The following is a 14,360-nucleotide window of genomic DNA, read 5'->3' on the forward strand; positions in this document are numbered from 1 at the left end:
TCACTTTTGCCATAAAAAACAGGCTGCCTTTGTCTAAAGCATACTCCGTTTTTCCACTTCTATGCTTTTTCCCATCTCCTAAATTTAAGCTGTCAAAATTTCACACATTCAGCTCAAATGCTTCCTCCTACATAAAACCTTCAATTGCACACATCTACTTGTGGCCTAAAAATTATATCCTTCCTTATATTTTAATTGCTTAACTATGTGCTTGCCTTTCTATTTTATCAACTCATTGTTAATCTGAATTTTCAAATTAGTATATATTATAAATCACTTTATTTGTGATAATAGAGAAATAGAATTCTGTAAGAAAATGATGTAGAACAAAATTTCAGTGGGGTATACTATAAATCCTCAATTTGTAGAAGATCAAATATAGTAACTTTTCCTTGGAATGGGCACCACAGGTTAATCCACAGCTTGGGTTTTCTGAATCAAGTATTGGAGAGATCAATAGATCGTATTAATGCACCATGGGAGGCAGCAAATAATGGCTCAAATGCTTGGGTCTCTGACATCCACATGGTTACCAGCTTTAGACCAGACACAGTTCTCGCTGTCGTTGACATTTGGGAATGAATTAGAGAATGGAAACTCTTCTCTGGCTCTTTCTACCCATTAACTAAAGAGAAGTTTCTGAAAAATGCCCCTCCCCACAAAAAATAATAGAAGCAATTTGGGCATATGACAGATGACTTGTTACCTGAGTGTGTAGAGGGAAGTTATGAAGAAGGTCGGAGAGCAAGCTTCCAGAGGTTAGTATTAGGAAACTGAGGAAAGGAGCATGATAATTAGGCTTTCCGTTTTCTCCATTTCAAGGTGCCATATTTGGAGCAGTAGGCCTGGAACCCCACCAAATATCGTGTTTCACAGCACACACCTTTGGAGCTGAGCTTCCTAGATTTTCCACCTCAAGTCCAGCAAAAGCATTTCCTCTATAGTTAAGCCCGCTCCCTCAGGCTCCTCATCGTTCCAAAAGGCTTCACAACAGCCAGAGTTAAGCTGATCAAAGACAGGAGCCAGGAGCTTCTTTTGGGTCTCCTACATGGATAAAGGTCCCAAAATTTTGGGCCATCCTCTACCTCTTTCCCAGACCACCAACAAGGACCTTTATCCATGTAGGAGACCCAAAAGAAGCTCCTGGCTCCTGTTGTGACCACTTGGGGAGTGAATCAGTGGATGGAAGATCTTTCTCTCTGTCTCTCCTTTTTTTTTTTTTTCTGTGTATCTGCTTTTCCAAAAAAAACAAATATATCTTTAAAAAAAGTTAATTGTGACTCTTTCTACTTTAACTTATTCAATTAGTTTTCAAGCATAGGAAGTTGTGGACTGTGTACTGGAGAAATCATTTCAAAAAGCAGTTTTTCCTATCTCATCAATTTTTCTTAATTTCTTCAATGACATTAAGCCAAGTGCTAGTAATAGTGATTATGCCCCCAATTTTGAGCACACTGATAGTTTTTCTCACACTCTTAAGCTTAAATAACTTTGATACATTAATAAATATTTAATAAATTGATGTTAATAACAAAATTATTAAGTACCTGATAAATAGAATGTTTGTGAAAAGGGGGCACATTAGAGTATTTTGCAAATATCCACATGGGCAGTGAAAGTAGCGGTCATGTTTCTACAGCTCTGGAGAGGTCTGGGATGGGGTAGGGCTCCATCAAATGCCTTCATCTTCATGTTTTAGTTTCAGCGACAAAGCAGATACGTGTTTGTTACAAAGGGGGGTGTTCCCCTGCGTATCCTCTTACGAATTTATTTCTTCTGTATACCATATTTAATCCATACTTGACCTTACAAAGTAATTTAACCCTTTGATGAAGAAAACCTTTGAGTCAGTCTTTAACACTAAATAGGATTAAATAGTCTTTTTAAGAGTGTGATGTAATTAAAGGTTAGAATTCATAATGTATCTGAGGAGCCACAGAGGTAGCAAACAGTTTTGTTTGCTTTAAATCTCTTTGTTACTATCCGCTTTGCATAACAAAGAAGACAAAGTAATAACTAAAGCCCACATTATCATTTGAGGTTCAAGAATGGATTTAAGAGACATCATCCCTGTGCGAAGGTAATTTACACTCCTCTTGGTGATACCGTACGGCGAGGGTATGTGGTGAATTGGCCCTTCTATAGCTGAATAAAGTTGCCTATTAATAACTTGAAATTGTCCACACTTGTAATTTCCCTGAGGAATAAATGATAATGTCATCTCTTTTTTTCTGTACATATTTGCCATTTTTATTTAAATTGAGTCATAGTTCAGTTTCTCATGAATAAATAGAAAACACCACAGAAGTTAATGCTACCAAGAAGAAAATACAAGCATAGCTTCCTGAATTATACATGAAAATTCACCCACCAGGCCCTACATATTTTGAAACCAAACAAAATAATTTTCTCCCATACCATTTGCAACCAAATGGTGCCAGCTAGAGACTCTTATGTTCAGTGAAACAAGTCAATCCCAAAAGGACAAATATCATATGTTCACTTTGATATAAAGCAAACTTCATGCAAAATGTAAGATCAATAGTTCTTTGGCTAAATCTCTTGGGCTTTGCTATTTTTTAATTTTTTCAAAATAGTTTAACTTCTCTTATTAAAGTCTTCCCTGACTCAGAAGACATATCATAACACCATTTTCTTTAAGAACATTCTTGATTTTATTTAATTTCTCACTGACACATTAGGTTTTCAGTAGCACATTATTTAACATCATGGGGTTGTACATTGGTTTTAACTTGTGTCCGGCGCGATGGCACAGTGGTTAAGGTCCTTGTCTTGCACGCCCGGGAACGCATATGGGCGCCTGTTCTGATAACGGCGGCCCGCTTCCCAAACAGCTCCCTGCATGTGGCCCGGGAAAGGAGTCCAGGACGACCCAAAGCTTTGGAGGAGATCGGATTCGACCATGTCCGCTCGTCCAGGGAGGTTGTTGTTTCAGGAGCCTAGATAGGTCAGTACCCCCAAACTTGGAGGAAGCCATGTAGGTGGACTTGCGGCAGTGTAGCTGCATGACTGTGCAGAAGCCTAGGCTGTTGAGTGGTACTGAAGTCCAAGTGCATATTTTTGAGGAGCCTTGGATGGCTAACGTTGCACTCTGTAATTGGAGGACTTGCAGGAGCCTCGGCTGGTCTACATTGCTCCACATCAAGAGGAGGGTTGTGCGTAAGACTTGCAGTCGAGATTCCAAGGTTTGTTAAATTCTTGCCGTCAAATGTGTGGGTGTTGAGGAGCCGTTGTTGGTTAAAGATCCTCTAGTCGAAGAGGTGGATTCTGGAGGAGGAGGAGTTGGTAGATAATCCACCAGTTCTCCTGGAGGGTGCTGTCGGAGCCGATGTCGGTGATTGCACACAAGTGACCCTTGGGTCTCAGGTGGAGCATAGCCCTCTAACCAAACAGGTGGATACTGGAGCAGCAGAGGGTAGTGATAGATCCACCCATTCAGCTGGAGGGCACTTAATGAGCTGAGTTTGGTGATGTAATCTAGTTGAACCTCCTGTCTGAGTAGAGATAGCTTGCTCAGCTGACCTCCATTGACACTACAGTACCATAAAGGAGGTAGAGTTGGGGAAATCACCCCCAAGCAGACATGAGAGTCTGGAGGAGATCGGTTTCCGACATGTGCGCTCGTCCAAAGACGTTGTTGTTTCAGGAGCCGAGCTAGGTCAGTTACCATAAACTTGAAGATTGGAGGAAGCGAGATGGGTGAACTTCTAGCAGTTTAGCTGCATGTCTGTGCAGGAGCCTAGGTTGTTGGAGGGGACTCAAGTCCAATTGCCTATTGTAGAGGCGGCGCACTGTGCAACTGGAGGATTTGGAGGAGCCTGCGTTGGTATGCTGTCCTCCAGTTGAACAGGAGGGTTGTGCATTTCTCTCATGCGCTTGCAGTCAAGATTCCATGGTTTGTTCAATAAGCAGTCAGACTTGTTGGTGCAGGAGAAGCCGTCGTTAGTGAGAGGTCCTCTAGTCGAAGAGGTGGATTCTGGAGGAGGAGGAGTAGTTGGTGGAAACTCCACCAGTTCAACTGGAGGTTTCTAATGGAGGGTTCAGGTTTTTTATTTTTCAGAGCTGATCCTTTCGTCGGAGGAGTTACTTAGCCTGTGGAATTGCCCTGCAGTGAAACTGGAGCGCTCTGGAGGAGATGGGATGGGTGAAATAAATCCCAGTCAAGATTGTAGGCCTAGGAGGAGATGGGGTTGGTAAAATGCCCAGTTGTCAAAGAGGAGGGTTTTGTAAGACCCGAGCTAGGTCAGTTACCACAGTCAAACTTGACAGTTGGTGTAACCGATGTTGGTGGACTTGCGGCAGTGTAGCTGCATGACTGTGCAGAAGCCTAGGCTGTTGAGTGGTACTGAAGTCCAAGTGCATATTTTTGAGGAGCCTTGGATGGTTAACGTTGCACTCTGTAATTGGAGGACTTGCAGGAGCCTCGGCTGGTCTACATTGCTCCACATCAAGAGGAGGGTTGTGCGTAAGACTTGCAGTCGAGATTCCAAGGTTTGTTAAATTCTTGCCGTCAAATGTGTGGGTGTTGAGGAGCCGTTGTTGGTTAAAGATCCTCTAGTCGAAGAGGTGGATTCTGGAGGAGGAGGAGTTGGTAGATAATCCACCAGTTCTCCTGGAGGGTGCTGTCGGAGCCGATGTCGGTGATTGCACACAAGTGACCCTTGGGTCTCAGGTGGAGCATAGCCCTCTAACCAAACAGGTGGATACTGGAGCAGCAGAGGGTAGTGATAGATCCACCCATTCAGCTGGAGGGCACTTAATGAGCTGAGTTTGGTGATGTAATCTAGTTGAACCTCCTGTCTGAGTAGAGCATAGCTTGCTCAGCTGACCTCCATTGACACTACAGTACCATAAAGGAGGTAGAGTTGGGGAAATCACCCCCAAGCAGACATGAGAGTCTGGAGGAGATCAGTTTCCGACATGTGCGCTCGTCCAAAGACGTTGTTGTTTCAGGAGCCGAGCTAGGTCAGTTACCATAAACTTGAAGATTGGAGGAAGCGAGATGGGTGAACTTCTAGCAGTTTAGCTGCATGTCTGTGCAGGAGCCTAGGTTGTTGGAGGGGACTCAAGTCCAATTGCCTATTGTAGAGGCGGCGCACTGTGCAACTGGAGGATTTGGAGGAGCCTGCGTTGGTATGCTGTCCTCCAGTTGAACAGGAGGGTTGTGCATCTCTCTCATGCGCTTGCAGTCAAGATTCCATGGTTTGTTCAATAAGCAGTCAGACTTGTTGGTGCAGGAGAAGCCGTCGTTAGTGAGAGGTCCTCTAGTCGAAGAGGTGGATTCTGGAGGAGGAGGAGTAGTTGGTGGAAAATCCACCAGTTCAACTGGAGGTTTCTAATGGAGGGTTCAGGTTTTTTATTTTTCAGAGCTGATCCTTTCGTCGGAGGAGTTACTTAGCCTGTGGAATTGCCCTGCAGTGAAACTGGAGCGCTCTGGAGGAGATGGGATGGGTGAAATAAATCCCAGTGAAGATTGTAGGCCTAGGAGGAGATGGGGTTGGTAAAATGCCCAGTTGTCAAAGAGGAGGGTTTTGTAAGACCCGAGCTAGGTCAGTTACCACAGTCAAACTTGACAGTTGGTGTAACCGATGTTGGTGGACTTGCGGCAGTGTAGCTGCATGACTGTGCAGAAGCCTAGGCTGTTGAGTGGTACTGAAGTCCAAGTGCATATTTTTGAGGAGCCTTGGATGGTTAACGTTGCACTCTGTAATTGGAGGACTTGCAGGAGCCTCGGCTGGTCTACATTGCTCCACATCAAGAGGAGGGTTGTGCGTAAGACTTGCAGTCGAGATTCCAAGGTTTGTTAAAATCTTGCCGTCAATTGTGTGGGTGTTGAGGAGCCGTTGTTGGTTAAAGATCCTCTAGTCGAAGAGGTGGATTCTGGAGGAGGAGGAGTTGGTAGATAATCCACCAGTTCTCCTGGAGGGTGCTGTCGGAGCCGATGTCGGTGATTGCACACAAGTGACCCTTGGGTCTCAGGTGGAGCATAGCCCTCTAACCAAACAGGTGGATACTGGAGCAGCAGAGGGTAGTGATAGATCCACCCATTCAGCTGGAGGGCACTTAATGAGCTGAGTTTGGTGATGTAATCTAGTTGAACCTCCTGTCTGAGTAGAGCATAGCTTGCTCAGCTGACCTCCATTGACACTACAGTACCATAAAGGAGGTAGAGTTGGTGAAATCACCCCCAAGCAGACATGAGAGTCTGGAGGAGATCGGTTTCCGACATGTGCGCTCGTCCAAAGACGTTGTTGTTTCAGGAGCCGAGCTAGGTCAGTTACCATAAACTTGAAGATTGGAGGAAGCGAGATGGGTGAACTTCTAGCAGTTTAGCTGCATGTCTGTGCAGGAGCCTAGGTTGTTGGAGGGGACTCAAGTCCAATTGCCTATTGTAGAGGCGGCGCACTGTGCAACTGGAGGATTTGGAGGAGCCTGCGTTGGTATGCTGTCCTCCAGTTGAACAGGAGGGTTGTGCATTTCTCTCATGCGCTTGCAGTCAAGATTCCATGGTTTGTTCAATAAGCAGTCAGACTTGTTGGTGCAGGAGAAGCCGTCGTTAGTGAGAGGTCCTCTAGTCGAAGAGGTGGATTCTGGAGGAGGAGGAGTAGTTGGTGGAAAATCCACCAGTTCAACTGGAGGTTTCTAATAATGGAGGGTTCAGGTTTTTTATTTTTCAGAGCTGATCCTTTCGTCGGAGGAGTTACTTAGCCTGTGGAATTGCCCTGCAGTGAAACTGGAGCACTCTGGAGGAGATGGGATGGGTGAAATAAATCCCAGTGAAGATTGTAGGCCTAGGAGGAGATGGGGTTGGTAAAATGCCCAGTTGTCAAAGAGGAGGGTTTTGTAAGACCCGAGCTAGGTCAGTTACCACAGTCAAACTTGACAGTTGGTGTAACCGATGTTGGTGGACTTGCGGCAGTGTAGCTGCATGACTGTGCAGAAGCCTAGGCTGTTGAGTGGTACTGAAGTCCAAGTGCATATTTTTGAGGAGCCTTGGATGGTTAACGTTGCACTCTGTAATTGGAGGACTTGCAGGAGCCTCGGCTGGTCTACATTGCTCCACATCAAGAGGAGGGTTGTGCGTAAGACTTGCAGTCGAGATTCCAAGGTTTGTTAAATTCTTGCCGTCAAATGTGTGGGTGTTGAGGAGCCGTTGTTGGTTAAAGATCCTCTAGTCGAAGAGGTGGATTCTGGAGGAGGAGGAGTTGGTAGATAATCCACCAGTTCTCCTGGAGGGTGCTGTCGGAGCCGATGTCGGTGATTGCACACAAGTGACCCTTGGGTCTCAGGTGGAGCATAGCCCTCTAACCAAACAGGTGGATACTGGAGCAGCAGAGGGTAGTGATAGATCCACCCATTCAGCTGGAGGGCACTTAATGAGCTGAGTTTGGTGATGTAATCTAGTTGAACCTCCTGTCTGAGTAGAGATAGCTTGCTCAGCTGACCTCCATTGACACTACAGTACCATAAAGGAGGTAGAGTTGGGGAAATCACCCCCAAGCAGACATGAGAGTCTGGAGGAGATCGGTTTCCGACATGTGCGCTCGTCCAAAGACGTTGTTGTTTCAGGAGCCGAGCTAGGTCAGTTACCATAAACTTGAAGATTGGAGGAAGCGAGATGGGTGAACTTCTAGCAGTTTAGCTGCATGTCTGTGCAGGAGCCTAGGTTGTTGGAGGGGACTCAAGTCCAATTGCCTATTGTAGAGGCGGCGCACTGTGCAACTGGAGGATTTGGAGGAGCCTGCGTTGGTATGCTGTCCTCCAGTTGAACAGGAGGGTTGTGCATTTCTCTCATGCGCTTGCAGTCAAGATTCCATGGTTTGTTCAATAAGCAGTCAGACTTGTTGGTGCAGGAGAAGCCGTCGTTAGTGAGAGGTCCTCTAGTCGAAGAGGTGGATTCTGGAGGAGGAGGAGTAGTTGGTGGAAAATCCACCAGTTCAACTGGAGGTTTCTAATGGAGGGTTCAGGTTTTTTATTTTTCAGAGCTGATCCTTTCGTCGGAGGAGTTACTTAGCCTGTGGAATTGCCCTGCAGTGAAACTGGAGCGCTCTGGAGGAGATGGGATGGGTAGTTTTGCCAGTTCACATAAATATCAGTTAATATTTTGATTCTCAAATTCTTCAATTTGTATTTTCAATATGTAGACAAATCTTATATTTAAATATTTTCTTTCTGCACGTTATGGATTTTCTCATTTTCATGTAAATTGCTATAGTGAAACTAAATTTTTTCTGGAGAATCTATGTTTTTGTTAAATTTCCCCAGTTGAACTTTATCTTTTAGGTTGAAGGGACGTTTTGGAAAGTTCCTACTGATAAATTGGCTCACCATGAATGAATGTAGGTTGTTGAAATTCCTGCAGTTGATGATCGATGTGTAGGTCCTGAAGTTGGTGACTTACAGCAGTCCAACTGGATTCACTGCTGGAGCTGAGCCTGCTTTATGTTTCGCTGGCATCCTTTAATGCCAGTCCAGACTGGTTCAGAATGTTACGCATGTAACAGATCTGAAGTGACATCATAATACAGTTTTGAAGTTCCACCCAGATTGCTTGGATCACTTTTCTCAGGAGGCTTGAAGCCTAATATAGGGTGTCTGAACACCTTGATACTACTAGTTTTATGATGTCTAGAGTTGAAGCCTTGACCACCAAGACTCTAGACATATTTTTGGCTAAGTTGAAGCCCCCTCAAGGAGACCATCCACCAACTACATAGCATGGAAGATGCCATAGAGGGCAGGCAAATATTCTTGTACTTTGTTGGATTCATGACCCACAGAATCTTAGGACAGGATGGTTTTTAACCTGCTAAGTCACAAGACAACTTATTACACATTAAGGCAACTGAATGCCAAGGCTGCCTGGCTGGGTTAATCTTCTTCTTAGCTCCATTTCTTTCAGTCATCTTCTTCTTAGTAGATCCAGCCTTGTGATTTGGAATATCTCCTCCCCTAGATGGGACTAAATATCAAAGGCCAGGCAAAAGTTATTGACACCAGCTGTTTTATTTAACACAATTGGCCAATTGTATGTTTGGGCTAAAATGTACAATGTGTGATCCTTTATTTAAATATACAGTAAGAGATGACTGGAAGTGATAGCAGTGTTCCAGAATACCACCTAAGAAATGACAAAGCAAAATCCCCTAGAGCTTTCCATGTTAGACTATGATTTCTAGTTCAGTGTTGGATGCCGTGGGAACATTACCCCAAGGGTCTCAGATTCTAAATGAGGACCTTCTTAGGGCATCCAGATGCTACCCTCATCCCTCTTCATGGAGCTAAGAAAATTTCACTTAAGTTAAAATTATTTGAACTGACTTAATTTCTAAAGTTTCCAAAAAGTGCCTTTCACTGCTGATATTTCAGTGTGAAGCATAGTGAGAGAAATCAGGATACAAGAGAGTCCCAGATGATGAAATAATGGATATTTTAGTCCAGTTTCTCTGTTACAACATGCCAGTTATTAACTGGAAAATGAATCATTAAGGGCATAAATGAATGTGATCCAACTGTCATTTGGGTCACATTGCTCCTTACTCAAAGGCACTAACTAGTTCTGTTCTTCCATGACTTCTTCAGCGTCTTTGTCTCTGTACTTTGTGCTTTTAAGGGAATCCACATTTTTTACTTCTATCTAGTTCCATGGATGTGCTAGTGACTTCTAGAGACATCAAAGCCAGAGGTTCACCTTGTGCTTCAACTTTATCGAGCAGCTTCTTAAAGATCAGTACTTCTTTGCAGATTCATGTCTTCACTCCACCCCCAACACATGCATTTATGTTTTCATTCAGACAACTCCAATTTGATGTTTAAGATATACCAGATAGGATGCAAAGCATCTTGGATGCAAGTTGGAGAACACACGATTCTGTTTTACACAGGGGCTTGTTGTACCTATTAAGTGCTCAGTAAATAGTTGCTGATGAAGTGACCCACTTCCTGAGACCAGTATGGGCAAAGCCAAAGCTCAGAATAGAACCTGGAGCAAGCCAGGGCTGTCTGCATCTTGGTCACCAAACTCCCCAGCTCTGTTTCTGATGCTCCTTCCACTGCTCTTGGTCTCTGATTCAAAGCAGAAGACACATGCTTGTACTGAGAAGTCTTCCTGTGCATTTACCACACAGCTGTCAGCTCAGCTTGCTTCAAGGCTATGCTTAGGGGAGAATTCAACCACCAATCAGAAACTGTTCTCTTCTATTCAGTTATGGAAAAGCAAGAACCCTATGCTTAGGAAAGCCAAAGATGATTCAGGAGAGTTTGGCCCGCAAAAGACGCCACTGCCTCTGTCAGAGGGCAAGCAAAGGCCAATACTTGTTTTTAGGGCCCAGTGAACTGGTTGACATTAAATGTTTGATGAAAGGACTGCCATGCTAAAGCCTGGAAGCTGTGATGACCAGGGCAGACATGAACCGTGAGATCTTGGAGAACTAGAGAATATTTTGAAGTGCAACTAATTCAGTATAACTAGGGGTGGTGCTATTATATCTACTCCTCACCTGAACTCCCAGTTAGTAATAAGCAAGTTTTGTTTTAGAGCCCTCTACCACTTTTCATCATCTGAGTCGAGGCAAAGCCAATCAAAGTCAAGGCTGATAAAGATGGAAATGCTTGCCATATAAATGGGCAAACAGAGCAAATAAGGGCTGTAGCAACTCCTAGAGGCTATTACTAAGCGGGGGCGGGGAGAGGAGTGGAAAGGAGATGGATGTTCAAACGGTAGATATTTGTTATCACTAACTCTCAGACTGTGATTCAGCAGCTCAGAATATTGTATATGATTACAGAAAGTACACAGGAATAAAATTTCTGAGCTTCAAAACAAAGACCCGAGGTCCTATCTGGCAGAACTGCTGAACATTCAATCCGCATGGGTGAATTTGACCCTGATGTCTAAGTGACCTCTGAACCTAGACATATGTTTTGCCTGTGTTCCTTCTTCCTGTCTCCAGTTACACTAAAACTTCCTCCCATGCTGGATTTCTAGTCTGCAGTCTTTGAACCAATAGCCAGGCATTCAGATTGAAGGAAAATTGCTCGTGAACCTATGCTGATACCAGTCTATCCTCTCATCTATTCTCAAGGTAACCTTCCACAGGCTCTCCAGCTGTGTCTCTTTTCATTGGAAGGCAGATTTACAGAGATAAAGAGAGACATAGAGAAAGATCCTCTGCCCATTGGTTCACTTCCCAAGTGGCCACAACAGCCGGAGATGAGCCAATTCTAAGCAGGAGCCATAAGCTTCTTCTGAGATTCCCATGCAAGTGATGGGTCCCAAGGCTTTGGGCTGTCCTCTGCTGCCTTCCCAAGCCACAGGCAGGGTGCTGGATGGGAACTGGGGCAGCTGGGACATGCACCAGTGTCCATATATGATTCCAGTGCATGGAAGAATAGGATTCATTCACTAGGCTATCACTTCTGAATTTGTATCCCTTCTTACAGATAAGGAAAATAATGCTGAAAGAAGTGACATGATCTCATCAATTTTGTAATCAGTCTCAGTCAGAAAACACCACTGAAGTTTCAGCAGGTAATTCACAGCATAAACTGAAATATGTTTAATATTTTGAGTGATAACTATAATAATATTAATTACAAATGATTTCATGGCATTCTTTACTAAAATATCATATTAAATGACCCTATTTCATAAGATTCTCCAATTTAAGTATGTTTTACTTTGTAAATTACCAGGGAATATGTCTTCTTCCAATAGGTTTAATTATCTTATATAATATGATTTTGGGGACCCAAAGAATTATAGAAATGCATGAAATCAAAGTATAATATGATCTATGATATCTCTGATTAGTAAAATATGTGTGTGTTGATGCAGCACCTAGAACTTATTTTGATTGCTTTGAGGGAATTTTTCTTGATTTTGGCTTTTTAACTGAATTTTGGATCATTATATTTGCAGAAGAAATTGAATCCAGAATATTTTGCCTTTTCCTTTGTTTCATTTTAACTAAAATAAATAAAATTGCTTAAAGACACACTATTGCAAATTGGTACCTTACAACTAATAAGGTCATCATATTCAGTAATGTGATTCAATGTGGAACAATAAAAAGTAAAAATAATGTATTTGCATTATGAAAGTATAAAAGAAACATTTGAAATAAGTATTTGTTAGGCCCAGCACAATGGCTCAATTGGCTCTCTTTCCCCCTTCAAGCCCTGGGATTGCATATGGGTGCTGGCTGTTATCCCAGCTGGTTCCCTTCCTATCCAGCTCTCTGTGTCCTGGGAAAGGAGCTGAGGATGGTCCAAAGCCTTGGAACCCTATACCCATGTGGCAAACTCAAGAGTGGCTCCTGATTTCAAATCAGCTCAGCTCTGGCCACTGAGGTCATTTAGGGAATGAACCAGCGGATGGATGATCTTTCTGTCTCTCCTCTCGGAAATTCTGTCTTTCCAACATAAATAACTTGATAAATAAATGTATAGATCTCCAAAGTTGGTATTTACAATTGGAAAACTGTATAAATATGCGTTTAAATGTTAGAGGAATTGTAGTAGGTATGTATTACTACAAACAATATCCTTTACAGGTTTTGAAATCAATTAGATGGTGTGCAGATTTAATGTAAATTTTTAAAAGTAATGTTTTTCATAAATCCTTACTTCTATGTCATTAGAATTTTTAAACATAAGTAAGATATTTTTAAAAACGAAAACTTTCAGCCTGGCTTGGTAACCTAGTAGCTAAAATCTTTGCTTTGAACACACCGGGATTTTATAATGAACTCCAGTTCTAATCCTGGCGACCCCACTTCCCATTCAGCTCTCTTCCTGTGGCCTGGGAAAGCAGTAGAGAATGGCCCAAAGCGTTGGGACCCTGCACCCGTGTGGGAGACCTGGAAGAGGCTTCTGGCTCCTGGCTTTAGACCAACGCAGCTCTGGCCATTGTGGCCAATTGGGGAATCAATCCATGGATGGGATTATCTTTGTCTCTCCTCCTCTCTGCATATCTGACTTTCCATCAAAAATAAAAATAAATTCTTAAAAAGAAAAAAACTAAAACAACCAAACCTTAGTGCTATCTGTGTACTTAGCAAACTTTAATCACAAAGTTTGAGACAAATTCTTGAATGATAAAGTGTTTTAAAAAATAATGCAGTGCTTACACTTTCTTGCATGTGTGTAGCACAATACTATTTTAGCTCCCAACTCAGCACTAGAAATTCAGAAATTAAGCATTATTGAATAAATCAAAGTAACATTTTACACTATGTGAAGAATGCCCGAATATAGATCATGGTTATTGGGTTTTGTTATGATTTGTGCTTTAAAGATGAATTGGCAGACTTATGGTCACAGTTTAAGGATAATTAAAAGTAAACATATAGCCATCCTATCAAGGAAACCACATGGCAAAAAAAATTAATATGAAGTTATGTCCCCTATCATGTCCCAATACAGAAATGAAGAGATTTCACTCCTACTTGTTCAAATGGCCAAAGTCTAGATCACTGACAACACTAAATAGTGATGACAAAATGGGGCAGCAAGAACTCTAATTCGTTTTTAGTCAGAGTGTTAAATGTACAGCCACTTTAAAATGTGGATTTATTTCTTTGCTTATTTTTGAAAGGTAAGATTAATCCCGTTTTCCTTGAAATTGTTGAGGTTCATTTATAAAATAAGAAGTTCCATATATTATAAGAGCAATACAAATAGAACAACCAGTCTCTCTAGTTGAGGGTAAATTATCATTTAGTGATATATAGAAAAAACTGACTCTGTGGGTCCTGATGAGGTTAGTCTTTCTATTTCTTTCTGTTCTTTATGCTATAACCTCTAAATGCTAGACTGATTTATGAATATCTGGGTTAAACTTATTTCTTTGAATCAAAAGGAATATACTAATTGCTAACACTTCTGTCCTCAGCCCAGAGTTCTTTAAAAGCTCATCATTTAAATTTTAAAGATGATCTGTCTCAGACGATCTTTTCAGCCTTATTTATCTTATCTGTATGCATTCTATATGCCATTGTACAATTATGTGTAATGCAGAGCATGTTGGGAGAATAAGCATATCAAAATGCATTCCAACTACAAATGTCCTTGAACACTGTCTAAAACTTTGTACAGGAAATTGTATAACATTTTATGAGGCAAAAAGACACAAAGAACACCTTCCAGGAGGTAGAAGGTTTATTGGCCATCATCAGATCTCGAAGAGAAGAGTAACTTGGCATTGGATATTTGCATACTAGTATCCGTAGTCATATATCGTAGAACACATTCCAGAAGCAAAGTGTGCTTCTTATTCTATATGAAATTGTGGTCTGGGTCATGAAAATCCAAGCCAAGAAAAACTGACATTTCATTCT

This window comes from Ochotona curzoniae, unplaced genomic scaffold (assembly GCF_017591425.1).
Source record: "Ochotona curzoniae isolate NIBS_2020 unplaced genomic scaffold, NIBS_Ocur_1.0 scaffold_4505, whole genome shotgun sequence".
NCBI classification, from domain to species: domain Eukaryota; kingdom Metazoa; phylum Chordata; class Mammalia; order Lagomorpha; family Ochotonidae; genus Ochotona; species Ochotona curzoniae.